The sequence below is a fragment of the Mustela nivalis genome, assembly GCF_964662115.1.
Source record: "Mustela nivalis genome assembly, chromosome: 5".
Classification (NCBI taxonomy): Eukaryota; Metazoa; Chordata; class Mammalia; order Carnivora; family Mustelidae; genus Mustela; species Mustela nivalis.
In genome coordinates this window covers 85,788,568-85,800,581 of record NC_139024.1, presented here as the reverse complement: position 1 = coordinate 85,800,581, position 12,014 = coordinate 85,788,568, and the positions used below count along the sequence as shown (strand labels likewise).

The 12,014-nt window shown below is 43.6% G+C and overlaps 2 protein-coding genes across 5 annotated transcripts in view; one reads left to right on the top strand and one right to left on the bottom strand.

Annotated features, from left to right (window-relative positions):
* Positions 1-1,379, bottom strand: part of DAAM2 (dishevelled associated activator of morphogenesis 2) — a 119,314-nt gene extending 117,935 nt beyond the window's left edge. For 2 of the 3 annotated variants that reach the window (XM_082731102.1, XM_082731106.1), the window contains exon 1: positions 1,239-1,379. The gene's annotated coding sequence lies outside the window, so the exon portion shown is untranslated. Of the gene's footprint in view, positions 1-510; positions 683-1,238 lie in introns of those variants that run through there. The other variant, XM_082731104.1, reaches the window with a different exon arrangement.
* A 42-nt stretch (positions 1,380-1,421) lies between these two features.
* Positions 1,422-12,014, top strand: part of KIF6 (kinesin family member 6) — a 521,280-nt gene continuing 510,687 nt past the window's right edge. Inside the window, exons 1-2 of one of the 2 annotated variants that reach the window (XM_082731109.1) lie at positions 1,422-1,472; positions 2,105-2,189. The gene's annotated coding sequence lies outside the window, so the exon portion shown is untranslated. Of the gene's footprint in view, positions 1,473-1,851; positions 1,922-2,104; positions 2,190-12,014 lie in introns of those variants that run through there. The other variant, XM_082731108.1, reaches the window with a different exon arrangement.

Below are 12,014 nucleotides of genomic sequence, written 5' to 3'. Positions count from 1 at the left end.
AGCCCACTCTTCAGAGAAATCCAAGAAACTGACACCAAACCCGGAAGAAGGGAAACACAAAACTAAACTCTTGAAAGATGGGAAGTTGCTTTCATTCCCATGTAGATTTCAAGGAAAACCTCCAGGGACTCTTTCCTGGAGAGGTGTAATTTTCCTTCCTACCTTCCCAGGAACTCTGCAAATTCACCAGAGAGGTGGAAAAGTGGCCAAGGCAGAGAGAGAAGAGTTAAATCAAGCCCAGACCTCGGCAATCTGTGTTCAATTTTGATAAAAATCTCTCTCCCTCTCCCCCACCACCCCCCTTCCTCCACCCCACAGTTCAGACATGTCTCTTTATGTTAGGAGCTTGCATCTTGTTTGGGGCACCGCGGCTCCTCGAGAACCGGGCACATCCCTCCCTGTGGGCCCATGTGGCAGACGCACCCCTCCCACTCCTGGGGCAGGACTGGCCACCGCACAGAAGTGTCCAGACCACCACCACCTCCGCCTCCTCTTCCTCCTTACAATTACCTGCCTCCAGCCCGGATCCTTCCTTCCTCTGTTAAGTCAAAGTCCCATTGCCTGGTGATGTCAGGGCCACAGCAGGAGGCTGGACGGCAGCTGCAGGTGCTGAGGTCCCCAGAGTCAGAACCCCTTTTCTGGGATGCTCCTTCCCTCGCCCCAGGTCCCACTGTGGCTGAGAGCAAGACCCTCCAGCTCCCTCTGCCCTGCCTGCTGGCCAGAGGCCAGCCTTCAAGTGGGAGCTGGGGCTGGGGAAGAGTTAAATCACCGGAACGAAGTCACAAGCTGAGCGGGGAAAAGCCACCACCAAAAAGTTGTCCGCTTAGGGGTTACTGGCTATGTGGCTATGTTCGTCCACTTGTGACAACAAGGAATCAGATTTCAAAGCCACGAAAAAAAATTTTTTTTCTAAGTTTCCCAAAGACATTTCCTGTGTCCAGATGTGCCAATACACAGACACAGACACACACGCGAATCACACCCGTGGGCGCACAGAGACGCACACAGGCCCCGGGAGCCCACTCCTGGATCGGTGGCTCCTGCAAACACTTTGCAGAAACAAAACAGGCAGCCTGCGGAGCGGCCGCCTCTCCGGTCCCCTTTCAGCACTGCAAAGAAAGCGGGGTTGGGGGGTGAGGGGTGTTGGAGAAGAAGTGTGGAGGTGCCGCAGAAAGCGCCCGCCGCTCCGCCCGCCCCGCCCGGCGCGAAGCGGGGCAGAGGCAGGGCCACGCACTTACTCCGAAGACCCCATGGCGCGGCCGCCACTCCCCGCAGCCCCGAAGCCGCCGCGCCGCCGCTGCCGCCGCTGCCGCCGGCCGCCGCTCGCCCCGGCTCCTCTGGGCGCCCCCGGGCTCCGAGAGCGGGCGGCGCGGCTCCCCGCCCGGCCGGCCCGCGCCCCCGCCCGCCCCGCTCTGACGTCAGGCGTCTTGGAGCGGGATATTTATGGCAAGGATACTCTGAATGTTCCCTAGGTAGAGTTCTGATTGCAGCTCCTTGGGATTTGTAATTTTCACACTTTCAGACAGAAAGGAGGGGAGGGAGGAAGGGCGAGCGCGGCCGGCAGGGCGAGGCAGACAATGAGGGTAGCTGTTTCCAACTTTGGCAAGGAGCCTTCTCAGGGCTCCCTCTGTTTGGGAAACAAGTGAGGGTCAAGGAGGCTAAGAGTGACGACCTGGGCAGCGGGGTTTGGGGCCTCTCCTCCCCTGGGGAAGGGGCAAGAAGACCTGGTCTGAGCCGGCTGCGGGGGTCAGGTGCCGGGGGATGCCTCTCGTTCCCCAAAGTGTCCCTCCAGGGGGGACCACAAGTCCCAGGAAGGTGCTGGAGCAAGGACCAGACCGAGACAAACGAGGCAGACCAGAACAGCTAATTAGAAGCCCTGGTCCACACCCTAACAACTTTTCCATTTCTTCTTTGGGAGTGTGTACGTATAAAAAAGTTTATTTTTATTAAATTACGTTCCACACTCCCTGCCTCTGTATAGCTTTTCCAACTCAATGCCAGTCAATTCATCTTACTTCACTGCTTATATACAGAGTTTGAGCCGTTTACAATAGCTCTTATTCATAGTTTTAAAAAATTACTTTTTTTTTTTTTTTCTTAAAAGTGATTGTGATCCATCTCTTTGACTCCACTGGAAATCGTCTCAGTCAAGAACAACCGTGTCTTCCATGATCGGCACCATTGTCAGGGTGAGTGTTTGATCTCTCTACCCCATCCCCCAATCCCAGGAGTGTGCAAGCAAGGGTGCCCACACTAGGTGATGACTCTTGCAGAATTTTCTAGGTGTTTAGGACTGGATTCCAGCAGTCACCTGTCCCTCCACCCAGCTAAAGGGACTTAAAAGGGTTTGGCTTAACTGCCATCTTTCAAGAGAGGAAAAAAAGAGGCATAATGCTTTATCTTTCATGATTCCTGCAGATTGGAGAATAAACATAAACGTGATACCCATGATTGTATAAATTGCTCGGATAGTTCGATAACAGAAATGTGTATGTATTCAACTCCCTGTTAATGGGAAGGAGCACAGATAACCGCAAAGCATCACTAAAAAAACACAACTCTGGTGAACTTTCCATTAGCCCAGATGGGGTAGAAGTGGGGGGATGTCTTAACCACAGTTACAGTGCAGCAGGGATTCAAGGAGTTGGAATGTGTTTACCCCTTTGGCAGGAGCTGGTTAGGGCTGATTGCCAGAAGGAGCCAAGTCTTGGGTCTGAGCCTCTTGGTGGGGGACAGCCAAAATGTTTAGGTCCAAGCCACAGAGGGCCCACAGCCCTGCTGTTTGGTCACTGTCAGTTTGCCCTCCTGAGCATAATATCCCACTGCCGTCTCCCTCCATCCCCTTCCTCACATTAAGGCTCCACTGGCAAGATGAACTGGGCTCTGTAGTAGACATTAAAAATGGACTTCCTGAAGCCATTGACAGGCTCCTTGTCCCCAGCCTTCCACAACTAAAGAAACCGGAAGTCTACAATATTCACCACTATGGACTCTGTGGTAGCTAGGGATAGCTAGGACACCCAGTTCTGACTAGTGAGGTTGGCATGCAGAAGGCAAGAGTTAGCTTCCAGAAAAACTCTGTAAGAAAAGGTCAGATTCAGATGGCATGCCCCTTCAACCCTTTGATGCTCCATATTCCTCCTTCCACCATTTCTTCTCTTTTGGAACACGGATATCATGCCTGGAGACACAGCAGCCATCCTGTAGCCTTGAGAACAAAAGTCACTCACTTTTGTTGAGTGCAGGATGGTAGAAGGAGTTGAGGCCCGAGGACATCCGTAAATGGCTGTGCCTTCCTCTGACTTCTTGTTAGGTGAGAAAAATAAATGTGTATGTGTTTAAATTAGAGTTGAGTCTTCCATTGTTTACAGCCAAGTACAATCTTACCAGATACATCTCAATCAGCTCACCAAGATATAATATTGGGACAATTCCCAAATAAAAACATTAACTTATAGGGATGATTATTTTTAACATGAAACTTTGCACTGGCATAATTCTTTATAGTTTTCAAAGCCTATACACATATATCTCCTCTGAACCTCACAATTCAGGGAGCTATCACTATAGCCTCCGTATTTTTTTTTATATATATAAGAAAAGCCAGATCTGATAAGTGTCTTGCCCAAGGTCACACAGTCAGCAAATAAGATACCTTGAATGCTAACCTAGTTCCTCTGACTCTGATTCTGTGGATTTTCCACACCTTTATAAAATCACAACAGAAATGTATAATGAAGAATCTGTATTCCTACTAAGCTGAAATGAACTTTACTTATTTCAACCTAAATGAAGCAGTTTGCAAGTAAATTCTGAAACTGGAAAGTGCCACCGTCCACTAGGGAATTAAGTTCCCAGATCCCCTTCACCTTCCAGCTCCCTTCTGGCATCCTGCCCTGAATCCCTGCAATCGCTCTTTCTTAAGTCAATGATCTTTTCTATGAATCCGTTCTGTCCCTCTTCATTCCCACATCCCTTAAAATGCGTATGCCACCCTTTTCTTTCTTTTTTTTTTTTAATTTTTTATTTTTTATAAACATATATTTTTATCCCCAGGGGTACAGGTCTGTGAATCACCAGGTTTACACACTTCACAGCACTCACCAAAGCACATACCCTCCCCAATGTCCATAATCCCACCCCCTTCTCCCAAACCCCCTCCCCCCAACAACCCTCAGTTTGTTTTGTGAGATTAAGAGTCACTTATGGTTTTTCTCCCTCCCAATCCCATCTTGTTTCATTGATTCTTCTCCTACCCACTTAAGCCCCCATGTTGCATCACCACTTCCCAAGGAGTTGTTTTTGAGGCTGCTGAGCCCTGAGGAGTTCAGAAAGTGGAGGGGCCTTTCCAAGGTCATGTGATTCACTCAGTACCCTATCCCCCACCCTGTAAAGCCCTAAGGTAAGGAAGTGTCTCCTATTCTCAAGACTACCAGGGAGGGAGCCCCATCATCCTTCACCCGTCAGTCATCATCATGTTCCAGACATGTTCCCTGAACACACAGTAAGCTCTGTATAGCACACCAGTCATCTGGAAAAGTCTGCCTCTTCACTGAGTATCCTCAAATAGTTCACCGAACTTGCCCTGGCTTCCAGAGTCAACCACGCACTTCCAAGACTCAGCCTATTCAAGGGGAGAATTAGGCTTCACAAAGGTCCTTCCTTGCTCACTCTCAGTTTATAATGCATGGACTTTAGTGGCATTTAATGATGACCTTTTGGAGAATGAGTGAGAAGCCAGTGAACAGGACATCTAATCAAGATGAGGCTCTCTATGTATAAGATGCCGCTTTCCCTGATTTACTGACATGGGCTATAGAAGATCATGAAACGAACTCTTTAGAATCAGAGACCTTGGTTAAATCCCCAGCCGTGCTTCTCAATGCTGTGTGATCTCAGCATGGCAGGTAACTCTCTGAAGCTTAGTGTTGTGATGGTTAATTTTATGTGTCAACTTGGCTCATGCACAATGCCCAGATATTTGGTCCACCATCATTCCAGATGCCCTATAAGAATGTTTTAGGCTGAGATTAACAATTAAATTGGGGAACCTCCCTAATGTTGTGGGCCTCACTCAATCAGTGGAAGGCCTTAATAGAATAAAGATTGATCTCCAGGTTTCTGCCAGCAGTTGGCCTTCAGGCTTGAACTGCAAGTCTTCCCTGGGTCACCAGCCTGCCAGCTTCCCCATCAGATTTTGTACTTCTCAACCTTCCACAACTGCATGAGCCAATTGCCTTTTTTTTTTTAAGATTTTATTTATTTATTTATTTACTTACTTGCTTACTTACTTACTTACTTACTTATTTATTTATGGCAGGGATGGAGAAGGAGAGAGCACAAGCAGGGAGAGCAGCAGGCAGAGGGAGAAACAGGTTCCTTGCTGAGCTGGAAGCCTGCTGCAGCACTCGATCCCAGGACCCTGGGATCATGACCTGAGCGGAAGGCAGCACTTAACTGACTGCACCACTCAGGCACCCCATGAGTCAATTTCTTAAAATAAATCCATCTACGCATCTGTACACACGCATGCAGGCGTGCACACACACACACACACACACCCTGTTGGTTTTGTTTCTCTAGAGAACCTTAGTACAATGTTCTCATCAATAACATGAGATGAAGATCATCACACTTCAAAGGATTGTTGAATTGAGGGAGAGCAGGTTGAAAGTCCCTACCCCAATGAGTCCTTCTGAAACGGGGAAGGAAAGATCACTGATTTGCAAGCTTTCCCTGATCTCACCACGGACGCTGTCAGAACCGCCTCACTGGCCCCCAGGCTCTGCTCATGAAAGTGCCAAACTCTGTATCAAGGGCAATGTGAATGCTTAGAAGGCAGAGGAAGCTTGTTCTAAAGCGGACCTAGTTCAGCAAGGACACATCTCATATCAGGCATTTTGATCACAGCCCCCATCCCGCTTCTCTCACTTATAATAAGGGATGAAATCTCCATTGTTTAGATCAGGACTCCTGGCCTTCTATTATCAGACAGTAACATCCAAGGATACAACTAAAGAAAGAAAAAAGTCCAAAGCTACCACAGTTCTTTCCTGGAAAGGATCAGGAGGACATGAGCTGATCATGAATGGTTTAGGTCCTCATTGTGGTATATAGTAGAAAAGCCCCCAAATATGGTAACAGGAAAACCTGGTTTCTAATCCCAGCTCCGGCTTTTATAGCTGAGTACAAGTATCATTTGGCTTCTCTGAACAATACAGATTAGCAGGAGGATCAACTCCATAATGCAAAGTGAGAATTGAACTACAGAACGTTCGTACCTTACAGACAGCCATTATTCTTATATGCTTGTCTTTCTTTTTGTCTTTTCCCATTTCCCACCAACCCCCTCAACACACACACAGCTCCTGTGTTAGTTAATACTGAGAATGCACTTAACATTGATGTACAATTCATTAGGCTCCTCGTATCCAGTTCTCTGCAAACATCTTTGCCTGGAGTTAAGAAACTTCCCCGGGATCAGACATGACCACACCAAATAGGCAGCGATTGGAAAATTGCCCCATAAAAGCTGTCTCCTTCCGAGGCACAGGACTGCATTTTTTTGAGAAGCCTTCTCAGGTTGTTTGCAGTGGCTTTGAGGGTCGGCTGTGCTGCCTTGCCTACGTCAAAACCCTAAGTGTTTAACCACAAGACACACAATCCTGGGACATCGTGGCGGCAGCCCTCCACCCCCATGGCGAGGCAGGCCACGCGTGTGTCTAATCTGGTATGTGGCCCCCCAGCAGGGCCAGTGAGGCTCCGCACCTGGCCAGATGGAGGATGGAATATCACACAGTGTGCAGAGGGCTCGAGTGGGCAGGGAAGGGGTGAGATTCCTTCCCACCTCCCCCCGAGTCCAGACAATGTGTGATCAGAGCCTAAGGTTTTCAGGCTGAGGAAGGCCATGCCCGCTAGTAGCCACAGCTGCTCATGTTATTTCTGGAGTCAGAATACTTGCCCACTCACAATGGCATACAGTCTGCCATTCTAGTCCCATTTTCAGTAGCTCAAAACCCTGTGAAAAATAATGCTCAGGGCCAAGTGTTTCAGTTAGCTTTGGGGTAAGTTGTATTTTGAAATGTGAGAGAAAGGAATCTTTCCACTGATCTCTACTGAGGGTGAGAATGGGTTACACAAACACACACACACACACTTTTCTCCATTGAAAAATAATTTGAGACTGCTTAAAATCTTCAAACATGTGTGACTCTGGGCTGGTAAATATATATGTGTGTACAACTGAGCAGGAACTTGTGTGAGACTAAGGGACTTTGAGAGAAGCATGACATGTTTCATCATTTGGTGGTTTTGTCTTTTAAAGGAAAATATCTTAAAAATGGCAAAGTGATGATGTTAGTAGTCTGTTCTTAATTACCACTCAGTAACTTGGCGATCTGGTATATCCCATTCACTTCTTTTGGAAAGTTCTCAGTAACTCGTCTTTTCAGCTGTGTGTACACAATCAGACACAGATAGAAGGAGAGATAAAACCCACCCTGGTTGCCCTTAGAAAGAGCACAGGACATTTGCACACTTAATGAGTTCTCCTGTAAATATGTACAAACACAAATTTTCACACACTGGGGACTTTCATAGTCACCCAGTAGGTTTGATTGCTCTATATATGTGGTTTGGGACTCTGGTGAGAAGACCTTTCCTTACTTTCTTTAAAGAAAAGGAAAAAGAAGAAGGTGGAGGAGGGGGAGGTGGAGGAGGAGAAGAAGAGACACAAGGAGCAAGAGGACAAGGAAGGTGAGAAATCCTCCTCTAATGCTATTTGTTCATTCATTCCTGTTAGTTGCCAAGCACCAAGCACTGTGATAAGCCTTGGAGATACAAAGATGAACAAGATGGGATTCCTATCAACAACAAACTTAGTTTAGTGGAGAGACCATGTAGTCAAGATCAACTACATTCAGGTTTAAAAAAAAAAAATAGAAATCATGAAACTTTCAGAATTCTTGTGATTAGCAGGAGGTAAAAGGCAGTATCACATTACCTGCCTTAAGGGAGTTCTCTGGATGAAGAAGAAAATACCATCCCTAATTTTTACTGGTACCTTCCAGGCCAATATTTCCAAGTTGTGTTTTATAGAATGCAAATCCCTTAAATGACTTGCCAAAAAGGTAGTGTGAGAGTTCCTCATAGTCAAGTAAGTTTGATAAAATTATAAATTCTATGAGCCCCAACCCCCTTACAATTACTCAGTGCATGTTAGCAAATTGAAGGTTCTAAGAAGGCCTACAGAAAAAGAGACCTATCTTTGCTTAGCACAGTATTCCCCAAAGTTATTTACTCATAGGACCCATTTTTCACATAACATTTATGAACATTCCATAACTTGAAGAAACACTGTTTAGTCTAAAGGGGACCGTAAGAAATTTCTAAAAATAAACACAAGTGTAACAGGATGCTGAATTGGAATTTTTAATGAGGCAGCAAGATACAATAGATAAGAAATTCTAAAATAATATTTCAGAGTGAGAAGCAGACTTTAAAAAGAAAATATCTGGGTACTGGTTTTATGCCTCCAAAAACCCCTTTCTATAAAAAGAATTGGAAATGTGGAAGTTGAGAAAGATTGTTATGAAGAGGATTTCTTTGAAAGACCTGCACCAGAATTCCATGCCTTTACCCCCACAATGAGAACAGCTTGAGGGTGATGAGTCAAGGACCAAAGTGCTTCCCGAAGCTGGGAACTGTGGACAGTGTTGGACCCCAGCCTGGAAATCTAGAGGACAAGAGACAGATGATGAATTGATTTCGTGGTGGATCAAAGGAGAGCAGTTGCTTTATTGGGAAGGCTAGCACTCTCTGAGCTTGCTATGACATGGATTAATACATGTTTCCTGAGGACCATATGTGGGCCACATGGGAGAGAAAGTGAGCCAGGAGCCCTTTTTAGATCCTATCAAAGAGGACTACCTGAAAGAATTATGGAACCACAATATCAAGAGTTGACATGGAGTGGACCATTGGAAAACCAAACTAAGTGGAGAAAAAGCAGATGAAAGAAGAAAATGCACATAAAATAGGAGTTGCAAGGGCCCAAATGAGTAATCTCTGAAGAATATACCAAAGGAATCAGGAAAAACAATCTGATATATGCAAAACCTTTTCACAACAATACCAATCAGATAAAAACTTCTTTGTGAAAGGAGGGACTTCTGACCATGGCTGAGTAAGGAGATTAGCATACCTATGTCCCCAAAGCAACTATAAATCTGGATTAGATTGATAAAAATAGCCATTTCAGCACTCTGGAAATCAACTAAAGGCATATGACAATCTGAGAGGTGGTTTATATTTCAAAAACTGATGAACTTTGAGTAAGAATAAGGGAATCTTTGATGTTCTGGCTTAAGGCTGTATGAAATCACCGACTGGCCACTAAGAAGACACAAGGGTGACCTTTGGGAAGCCAATTTTACAAATAGAAGAAAGAATATTCAAAATATAACTGAGCTGAGACATCAGTGTTCATATACTGCAGGTTTCACAAATTTAGCCAAGGCAAGTTACAAAACAAACAAATATAACAGCTACAGGAACCTTTAGTGTTGGGGAGAGGATAAGAATCTAACGTTGCTATAATAAGAATAAGCCTTCTAAAATGTCTAATTTTCAACAACACAAAAAATTTATAAGCCACACAAAGAAACAATGAAGTGTAACCCATATGCAAGAAGGAAAAAAAGAGTGATCAATAGAAACTGTTTGACTGTCTTCAAATGCTGGGTTTAGCAAAAACCTAAATTAACTATTCTAAATACGTCTAAAGAACTGAAGAAAGCCATCTTTAAAGAATTAAAAGAAAGAGTGACAACAATGAATGAATAAATAGGGATTCTTTATCAGGACACAGATATTATAGTTTAAAAAAACTATAATATGAATCATAAGATGAAAATTCTGATTTAAAAAATACAACTAAAGTGCAAAATCCATTGTAAGGCTCAGTAGGAGATTCAAGATGGTAGAAGAAAGAATCAGTGAACTTGAAGACAGATGAATAGATATTACCAGTCTAGGGGTGCCTGGGTGGCTCAGTCAGTTAAGCATCTGACTCTTGATTTAGGCTTAGGTCATGATCTCAGGGTAGTGAGATCGAGCCCTGAGTTGGGCCTCATGCTGGGTGTGGAGCCCGTCAAAGATTCTCTCTTTTCCTCTCCTTCTGCTCCTCCCCACTTTCTCTCTCTCTAAAAAAAAAAAAAAAAAAAAAAAAAGAAATGACCGATCTGAAGAACAAAGAAGAAAAAAAAGAAGAAAAACCAGTGGAGCCTCAGAGACCTGTGGAACATCATCTGTGCCAATATGCATATAATGGAAGTCCCAAGAGAAAAAGATAGAATTAGATCCCCCCAAATTTTAAATATGATGGTATAAATGTTTTAAAATTTAATGAAAATGCAATGATCTACTTAAGCTATTGATGAAAGAAATTCAAAAACTCTAAGTGGAATAAACACAAAAGAATTCAGACCTAGACATATCACAGTCAAATTCTTCAAAGCCAAGACAAAGAGAAAATCTTGAAAGAAGTGAGGAAAAAAGACTCATTACATGCAAGGAGTGTCAATAGGATAATGGCTGGGTTCTCTCTTCTCATTGGAAGCCAGAAGACAGTAAAATGACATATTCAAACAGCTGTAAGAAAAATATTCCTAACTAATAAATTCTAAATCTAGCAAAATTATTCTTCAAAAATTTTGGCAAAATTACCCCCATAGCATAGTTAAAATAAAAAGAAATTAAAAAGATACTCCTTGAAACCTTATTTAACACACACAAAAAGCTGCCAAGAAGGAACAGAAAATGAACAGAAAAGAATGAAAAGAATAACAAAATGATCAATGTAAATCCAACCATAAAAATAAGTACATAAAATGTAAATGAACATGTAGAATCAACTATACATTATCTGCAAGAAAAGCATCTTAGGTTCAAAGACACAAACAGGTTGAAAGTAAAAGTTTGGAAAAACAATATACTGTGCAAACAGCATCCACAAAATATCTAGAGTGGCAGTATTAATGCCAGACAACACATACTTCAGAACCAGAAATAATGTTATAAGCAAACAATATTTCATAATGATAAAACAGTCAGTGTATCAGAAAAGATACAAAAAATCATGAAATCAGGTAACGTGATGCCCCCAGTTTTATTTTTGTTTTTCAACACTTCCTTAGTGATTCAGGGTCTCTTCTGATTCCATACAAATTTTTGGATTATTTGCTCCAGCTCTTTGAAGAATACCGGTGGAATTTTGATCGGAATATCATTAAAAGTATAGATTGCTCTAGGCAGTATAGACATTATTTTTAAAGATTTTATTTATTTATTTGACAGGCAGAGATTATAAGTAGGCAGAGAGGCAGGCATAGAGAGAGAGAGGAGGAAGCAGACTCCCCACTGAGCAGAGAGCCCGACGCGGGGCTCGATCCCAGGACCCTGGGATCATGACCTAAGCCAAAGGCAGAGGCTTTAACCCACTGAGCCACCCAGGTGCCCCCAGTATAGCCTGTCTTTTTTCCACTGTATATTTTTTCCTGTTTTGTCGAAGATTATTTGACCATAGAGTTAGAATGGTAGAATTCTAATAGTAGAATTCTCTGGGGAATCCATCAGGTCCTGGGCTCTTGTTTTTTGGGAAGTTTTTTATCACTGCTTCAATCTCGTTACTAGATATTGGTCTATTCAGCCAAATGTTAAAATAAACATTTTAACAATGTTTATTCTTCCAATCCAAGAGCATGGAATGGTCTTCCATCTTTTTGTGTCTTCTTCAATTTTTTCATGAGTGTTCTGTAGTTCCTTGAGTACAGATCCTTTACGTCTTTGGTTAGGTTTATTCCCAGGTATCTTATGGTTCTTAGTGCTATAGTAAATGGAATCGATTCTCTAATTTCCCTTTCTGTATATTCATTGTTAGTGTATAAGAAAGCCACTGATTTCTGTACATTGACTTTGTATCCTGCCACATTGCTGAATTGCTGTATGAGTTCTAG